The sequence below is a fragment of the Talpa occidentalis genome, unplaced genomic scaffold (genome assembly GCF_014898055.3).
Source record: "Talpa occidentalis isolate TD23 unplaced genomic scaffold, MPIMG_talOcc4v2.1 talOcc4.10, whole genome shotgun sequence".
NCBI lineage: Eukaryota > Metazoa > Chordata > Mammalia > Eulipotyphla > Talpidae > Talpa > Talpa occidentalis.
This window is the reverse complement of record NW_023600993.1, coordinates 98,143,672-98,152,309: the sequence shown is the minus strand read 5'-3', so window position 1 is coordinate 98,152,309 and position 8,638 is coordinate 98,143,672.

Here is an 8,638-nt window from a genome sequence, read left to right as displayed (position 1 = left end):
AGACAAGAAAAGGGATAATACATACACAGATTAGAAAGAGGAAAAATAAAACTGTCTGTTTGCAAATGACATGATCATCTATTTAGAAATTCTTAATCAACAAAAGAGCTAATAAGTAACTATAACAAAGTTTCAGGATATCAGTAGTGAACAAGTAGAATTTGAAATTAAAACTTCAATTCCATTTATATTAGTAACTTAAATGATGAAATATGTAGGAATAAATCTTACAAACCTTATAAAATGTGTGCAGATCTATATGAGAAAAACCACAAAACTTGATTTGATTATTGAAAGAAATCAAATAACTAAATAAATGGGTAGATGACCCATTGTTTGTGCATAAAAAGACACACATCATCAAGGTGTCCTTTCTTCCCAACTTGATTGATAGATTTGAGATGAACTCAGTCAAAACTCCAGCAAGTTATTTTGTGAGCAAAGTGATTCTAAAGTTTACATGGAAGACCAAAGATCCAAAATCGCCAAGATGGTATTCAAGGAGAAGGACACATTTGGAGGACCGAGACTATCCAACTTCAAAACTGAACAATAACGTGACACTAATCAAGACGGCAGCACTGATAAAAGAACAGACAGACAGATCAATGGGACAGAGTTCCCCATCCTTCTGTCCCCCCACTCAGCGCCATCCTGTGAGAAGGTCCTTAGCTGCAAGAATGCACAGGATGCTCCTCACCTCCAGGTCTCTGCACATGCTGTTCCTTTGCCTGAAATGCTCTTCCCCTCCACCACCTGGCTAGTTCCTACTCATCCCTGATGTCTTCCCTTAAATATGTTTCCCTTCACTTCCAGCCCCTGAACCCTGTTCCTGGGAAGAAAGCTACACTCCCCGAGCACCCCTGCATGGCATCCTGCTGCTCTCAGTTATGGTATGGTTATTTTTATTTATTCTTCTGGTGACTGTCTTCCCGCCTAGACTGGCATCTCAGGAGGGTGGGGGATGGACACACGCTCTGCAGGATATTAACAGACATTAACTGACCAGCTCAAGCCATATTGGCTGTGGCCTGTGCGGGAATCAGCCTGCGTGGGTCTATTTAGCCACATTACCTGAGCTGATTTTCCTTTGTCATTGTGTCTGCACACCTTGAACAGCAGTCCCTGGGGACGACAGAGAAGCTCCCAGCTGCCTCCCTCTGTTGAAGGACGAGACATTCCCAGAAAACACCACCACCAGCCCAGGACAGTCGGGGCTCGGTGAGGCGTGACACTTGCAAGGAGGACTTCCCCTGCCTTTCTCCCTAGCGCACCTGTGCTTCGAATGCACCGAGTGACATGCAGAGTTGGCCTCTTTGCCTCCCTGTCCTAAAATATAAGCTCCATGTGGACGGGTGGTGTACCAGGGACCGAGGCCCCCGCTCCGCTACTGCACCCTGCATTCCTGCCCCTGCCCCAGCCTGCAAACAGTTCTGGTCTCTGGACCCAGTGCTGGGTGGGTTCCGGAGGGAGCAGAGACGGAGGAGTGAGCAGCAACCCCCACCCCTGGGGACCCTGATCCTTAGTCAGATCTGAGCAGGGGAAGGGAAAACCTTGGAATTGGATGTGAGAATAAAATGGAGATTTGAACCAGCCTGGACATTTAATACCCGAACAAGAGTCAAAATGATTAATGAGCTGCTTCTTGTAAATAAAACAGTCTCGTCTGGGACTGAGCTGACTGAGCGGCCACACACAGACTTTTAACATCTAAACAGGGCACGACCCGGCCAAAGGGCCAACAGTCCTGCCTGGCAACAAGTGGCCATGAACACAGGGTGGCGACAGGCTTGCTGCTGCTGCGTTGAGATGCTCAGTGAACGGCATGCACCGTCCGCTCAAGCAGAAGCGTCTGAGCTCTGGGGGTGAATTCCAATTTGTTGATTACATTCATAAATATTATTCCTTCTCGACACAGAAAACTGACACTGGTCAGTTATTAGATTTCTGGTCATGTAATGGCTTAGAAATGCTCTTTAATGTTATGCCACCCCATGCCCACATCTGTGTAGACAGGCATTATTAGGCTATGTCACAGATAAGAAAGATCAGAGAGGCTGAGGAACTTGCTTGAGGTCACAAAGCTCTCAAGAAGCAGGTTATACCCAGCACTCCCAGGCGGCAGAGCAGGGAGAAAAGGAAGCACATCTCACTCCACACACCTGCTTTGAGCTGTTTGGTATGAAAAGTGCCAGGGGAACCAGGTCATGGCACAGGGGGCATCAGGCCCCCTGAGGAGGGAGGGCTGCAGAGCCCTTGTGGCAGCGGAGGGGTCAGGCACCTACAATGTCTTCGTACACTCATGGTTTTAAAAGAGGCTCTGGCGGCCATACTGTCATGCCAGGGAGACCCTGGGAGCCAGGATTCCTGAAAAGAGACACCTAAAGGGATCCCGGAGGCCTGGGCCCAGATCACAGGCCACTCTGGGGGACATTGGTTTCCAGGTTCAACACCTGGGCAAGCATATCATCCCAAATCCTGGGCACCCCCTCCCTGCACACATTCTGCAGGTCGGGCAGCAGCAGAGCAACCCCATCTGGGGAGCTACCCAGGGGGTCGGGGCCTTTAGGCTGGCACCATCCAGCCTTGGCCTTGGGTCTCATTCATCAAATCCTCACAAGCAACCTGAGGGAAGGACATTCCCGCAATCTCCCACCTTCCAACCTTGTCCAAGGTCACGTAGTCAGTGAGAGGTACAGATCCCATGGAGACCACGTGGGTCCCCTCACCCAGAGCTGCCATCACAATTCTTACAAGCAGCAGAAAACCGATTCCAGTGGGCCTTGGCAGGAAGGGGAGCAGATCTGTTTAGGTCACAGGACAGATGGGGCTTCAGGAACAGCTGCATCCAGGGACCAGAAAAGTCCTACCAACTGGTTGTCTCTCATCTCTCAGTCCTGCTGCCTGGCACAGGTTCTATTGTCAAATATATTCAACCCAGGGGTCACAGAACAGCTGCCAGCTGCTCAGGATCCACAACCCCCAGGCCAGTGGCAAAGGCCCCAAGGTTAGCTCTGCCAGTTCAGTTCTCTAATCACATCATGGTCCCAGTGGCCCAGAGACACATTAAAGTGAAACAAACAAGTAAAAAGTGTCCTGACTTTAAAAGACTTAAAAAGACCAAGGAAATAAAAAATGAGTCTGATTTGGAAAAGCCAGCCTTGTGAGTGCTATTTCTGTGTGATTACGGAGACTTCAACTCTGGAGCCATCTCCAACATACTTCCCCATGCTCCAGGGAAGGCGACAGAGGGAAGGAAATCAAATCATTTTTGAAACTTCTCACATTATCAAGAGTTAGCCAGACACACTGCTTATGAAAACTCTTGTTCCAAACCACCTATAATTTAACTTGTGAGAGAACAATTCCTCTGGAGCTCTTCCCTCAAAAATAAAATTAATGGTTTCTGATGAATGTTACAAATCAGCCCTTATCTCAAAGGGAAACAGACTCTTACTATAAGAACCAGAGATCATCTTTCTCCCCGGAGCACTTTCCAAAGGGGCCATTTATTAAAAAGTAATTTGTTTCTTTTCTCCAATTCCCCGATGGGGGCAGGTGACTCCATCGGGCGGCTGAGCGAGGGTGGGCAGGCCCCACTCGGCCAGCAAATGCTTAGGCCCCGACACGACCAGCCTCCTGCACCTGCTCACTCACACTAGGTCCTCTGCCACCCTGCTGGACCCTGGAGCCTGTTGGCAGCTGATCGGACAAGGACAGAGCACCTGACCTGATCAGAGCGATCAGAAGCCATTTCAGATCCCAGAACTGGGGCGCCCTACATTGGATGACATGTGACTGCATGTCCAGCCGTGTCCTCGGAGAGGCCAAAGGAAGGAAGCGTGAAAGCCAAGGCCAGAGGCTTGGGGGAAGGGGCAGAGTGGTCACTTGCCACCCTGATGGCCTCCCAGGTCTTGGTTCTGCCCCCCTGAGCCGCGGCCTGCCCCCACTTCCTACTTCCTTAACACTTCCCGTGTCCTCCAAGGCCTTCCCACGCTTAGGTCCAGCCCGTCTGACTGGGTGTTATCCTGTGTGACCGGAAATTACCTCACCTTGACCTCCTGTTTTCTCCCCCAGAGACAGGATTGGAGTTTCATGGGTGCTGAGAAGCTCTTCAGTGTTAAGGCCATGCTGAATATCACACCTTATTTCAAGTCTCACACCACCCCTGAGGCCACTCCCCAAGTTCCTGGGTCTTCCCACCAAGTCTGGACTCAGGCAAGGTAAGTGCAGGATCTGACATTCCCAAGGACCAGGAAAGTTTCTGAGGCATCCTATGCTGAGGGGGGTGGAACCCCCTAACTGACCTTTGACATCAAGGCCTAAGGAACCACCAATAATGACCTCTCCCAGCCTTGCCTGTAGGACCAATCCTGCAGAGGGTGCAGGAGACAGGGGACCGGCACCCCCACAACAAGTGGACTATGAATTTCCTCGCACTGCCAATTGCCCCATGAATACATGAATGATGTATTTCCAAAATATACGAAAGTTAGAATATAGAACTCAGAGTCCTTTTCTTGTAGTTTTTGGCACATGTGAAGTTTGAGGTTCATGGGGGACTAATTCCCACACACCTCAGTGTAACATCAGGGCCCACTGTCCCCAGCACATCTCTTGGCATGCCCACCAGAGCACTGGCACTGGAACCCCGACAGAGGCAGATCCTCTTCCATCCCTCGGTCTCCTTTATCATGCACTGGGCAACACCAAAAACCGTCAGAGGAAGTAGCTTAGAGAGGAGGAAACTGAGGCCCCGGGGAAAAAGATGACGCAGCTCACAGGTGGCCGCAAGGCTGGGATCTGAACACCTGTCTTTGGCCCAAGGAATTGCCATCATGCTTTGACCTTTCCTGTACGTGTTGGCATGAACCCTGAGTTCGTTCGGAAGGAGACAGGAGGGATAAACTAGGGCAGAATCTACGCGATGCCCAGCGACCCTCACGCTTCCGGTGAAGCAAGCCGTCCCTGCTGTCCCTCCTCAGGCTGTGCTGGTTCCCACGAGCTCTTGGACATGAATTCACAACCGCAACGAAGCCTTCTGTTTGTTTTCTTCTGCCTGTAGGAAGGAGGGCAAACGAGGGGACATTTAATAACCGGTTTCCACTCTCTGGGTCCATGATACTAATTTGACAGCGCGGGATCTTGAATACTTCACCCTCACAAAGACTCAATTTCATACATGAACGAGTCGATGTCAAATGGCAAGGCGGGGGGAGGGGGGCAGACCATGTTTTCCTGACACCTAAAATGGTTTCGTATCTCTTATTGATACAGATCAGGGACCGTGGATCATGCTGACAAGCTCATAAATTATCTGCTCCTCACCGACAATACCAAGGTCTTGTTTTCTTTTTTTTTTTTTTTTGGTGGGACCCTCGCCAGTGGCCGGGGATCGAACTGGCGCTGCAGAGGCTGTGGGCAGCCTCGCAACCCAGCGCTCAACCGCTGTGCCACCAAGGGAGGCCCAGGTCTTGTTTTCTTGATGGGGTAGTTGATGCTGATGGCGGAGGATGTCCATGAACTTGATATTGTGTGGGTTCCCTGCCAGGGACCTTGAACTCGAGACCTTCCGAGTCCACACAGAGGTCCAGAGGACATGCACGGCGTGAGTATTGTCAAGAGACCGACATTAGAGCCATTGGAGCGAGTGGGAAGAAGAGGGTCTGCATCACTAATTGCAGCGCCATCACCGGGCTTCGGGGAAGTTCAAAGGGACGCGGTGCCCACCGAGAAGCCCCAGGAGTGACAGGCAGAAGCGATGAGCCCGGACCAGAGGTCAGCGCCACGGGCCGCCGACGGGCCGCGCGACTCTTCAGGGAGGGAACCTCGCTCTGACGCGTGACAATGTGCCGGACTGGACGTTTTGTTCCCTTCCAGAAGCTGTGATTTCCAGATGATGACTTCAGGGATCCTGTAAGGAGGGTAATGGATTAGCTGACAAGGAACGTGGAGGAGGGAAAAGGCAACCATCCAGCTCTCTTGCGCAGAAAAGGAGCATTTTTCAGAGAAAACACTGCAAACTTTAGAGCAACAGGCACCTGCAGAAACACAAAGACATCCCGCTTCTTTGACAAACACTACTTAATGAGGAGATGCTTCATGCTAGACAACAAACTCTCGCCTGTGCCAAGCAGGGAAAAGCAACAGGCTGAGGGCGAGGCCTACCACAATGCCCCCGTGCGTCACGTCGGCCCTTAATTATTCATCAAGGTCCCTGTCAGGGGACTCGCTGCTCCCCTCTTTTGGGTGAACTCTATTTTTTCCGCTCCCAGTGCTACTTAATGACATAGTTAATTCATTCCACCATCAACACAGAGGAAACAGAGACTTGGCCTTATCCCCTCCAGGAATGTTAATAACTTTAACACTTTGCAGGGTGTCGCCCACTGGCACTGAGGTTATTTGGGGGAGACGCCCTCACTCACTCACTTCTCTGGTTCCCCACACTGCAGCCCGGGCGCAATCTGAACTCCCCGCCGGCTGGTGCTGGCCTTCCAGGCTCCCAGAGCCAGGACTTGCTTTCTGACCCCGTCACTGGCTGGTCCCTCCACCCATCCCATGACTCCAGAAGTGTCCCGAGGTTCTCCTATAGCCCAGCCTCAGGCTCTGCCCCCGGAACAAGATGCCGCTGCTGACTGGCCCTCAGGCCCTGCTACCCATGCTCAGTTCCTTGCTGAATAGTTCCTGACCGCGGGCTCAGCTTTTCTCCTGAGATGTGACCACCTACAGCAGTGGTCGCCCACCCCACCCGGGTTCTTATGGATGAAACAGGCTGGGATGGGGAACAAGGAAGAAAAGAACATCCCTTGATAGGAAAACACCCCAGGGGGATTGTCCCAGTCACCCCCCTGCTTCAAACCTCCCAGAGGGCACCCCTGACCCTTAGGATGGAGCCCAAACCGTGACAGGTCCCTCTCCCTCACCAGTCCTATCGCCTCCCCCATCTCTGTGTCCATCTGGCCCAGTCATGCTGGCCTCTCCCCTGGCTTTGAACATAGCAGGCGCTCCAGTACCTCAGGACCTTTGTGCATGATGTTGCCGCCTCCTGGAAAATTTCCCCATCCCCCACTCCAGTCCACCACTGAGTTACCTGCAGGTCACCTGTCATGTCTCAGAAGAAATGTCACCTCCTTGGGTGAGTCTTCTGTGTCTCTCATCATCCCCACATGCTTCCCCAGGGCCCCAAGCCCCCCCCCCCAAAGCCCCTCTCATGATACCCTGGTGCCTTTCCTTCCCAACAGAAAAACAAATAAAAGGCCATTTGAGGTCAAACCAATTAAATTGTCTACCAAAGTTTCACACCTCTTCTGTGATCTAGCTAACAAACGCTTACTTGGGATGTAATGTTACCAGTGTCCTATATGTGCTCTCAACCTCCTCCTCTGAACAAAAGGTTTAATCTAGAAAAACAAAAGTAAGTTGATTTATAAAATAAGTTTTGGCTCATATTGAACAACTTTTAGGTTATGGCTTATATTCTTAGCGAATCAAAGAATGAATCAAGTGCTAAGTTTTGCATTTTTCTCATAAAATTGTGGCACAGTCAACATCCATCCCTCCAGGTTTGACTTTTGCAGGCTGAATAAAGGAGAGTCATTTTCATAAAGCCTCCAGGGCTCCTGGGGCCTCCCCTGAGGCCTCAATTATGTTTATTGAGCGCCCCGTGTGCTCGGGAGCTGTCCTGGGTGCTGAAATTATTCCTCTCCAGGGCAATCAGAGGCTGGGTAGTTCAGTGACTTCAGACATTCGAATCTAGCCTAATGCATTTATCAGACAAGGAAGAGGGTGTTGGTCTGTAATAAATAGGCTTGTTCTTTTCAGGCCAAGAACACAGAAGAGTGACTAGTCAGTACCTCATTCCAATTCAAGAAACATACCCCAACACATACAGAGCCCCCACTGTGTAGGGAAACAAGTCATAGCGGGTCTTTCTGGGCACCTGCCCCACAAGCTATCCAAGGGGATGCACCCTCGGCCCCAAGTCCTCAGACAGAGCCACATGACAGCACCTCAGCACAGAGACTGGTGAGAGCCTCTCCTCCTTTCACCCCTCATGCCCTGTTTCTTCCCCCTCCCCCCCAACACACACACACCCCACCAGCTCCCTGGACTGTTGTCCCCACCCTAGGGGCACTGCTTTTTCTGATCCCCACTGTGGCCTATGGTCATTCACTCCAGGACTGTGGATGGGGGTGGGGGAGACAGGAGCCTCCCAGAAGGGAGTGTCCAAGACACAAGGGAACGCAATCCACCTCTTTGTGTGACTCAACTGCCCACAAATCCACTCTGCTGACTCTGCCTGCTTTGCACGCACAGCCTCCATTTTCTTCCTGCCTGCTGCTACGTGGTTCTCCAGAGACACCAGCCGACAGGAGAGGTGGGTAGAGGACAGATCTACTACACCTGCTGACTATTCGATTAATAGCTCCACTGTTTTACTTTCCCCCTGATTATTTTTTCATGTCATAGACTCTACTAAATGCATTCCTGAAGGCATGGCAGGAACTTTGTTTTAGGAAGGAGCTGTTAACTTTCAACCTTGGATTGAGAATCATTTCAGATGCTTTCAATAATCAAGACATCTTTCATTTTAATTCATTCATCAAAGATATTTTTTCTGGGATGTTGATTTGCT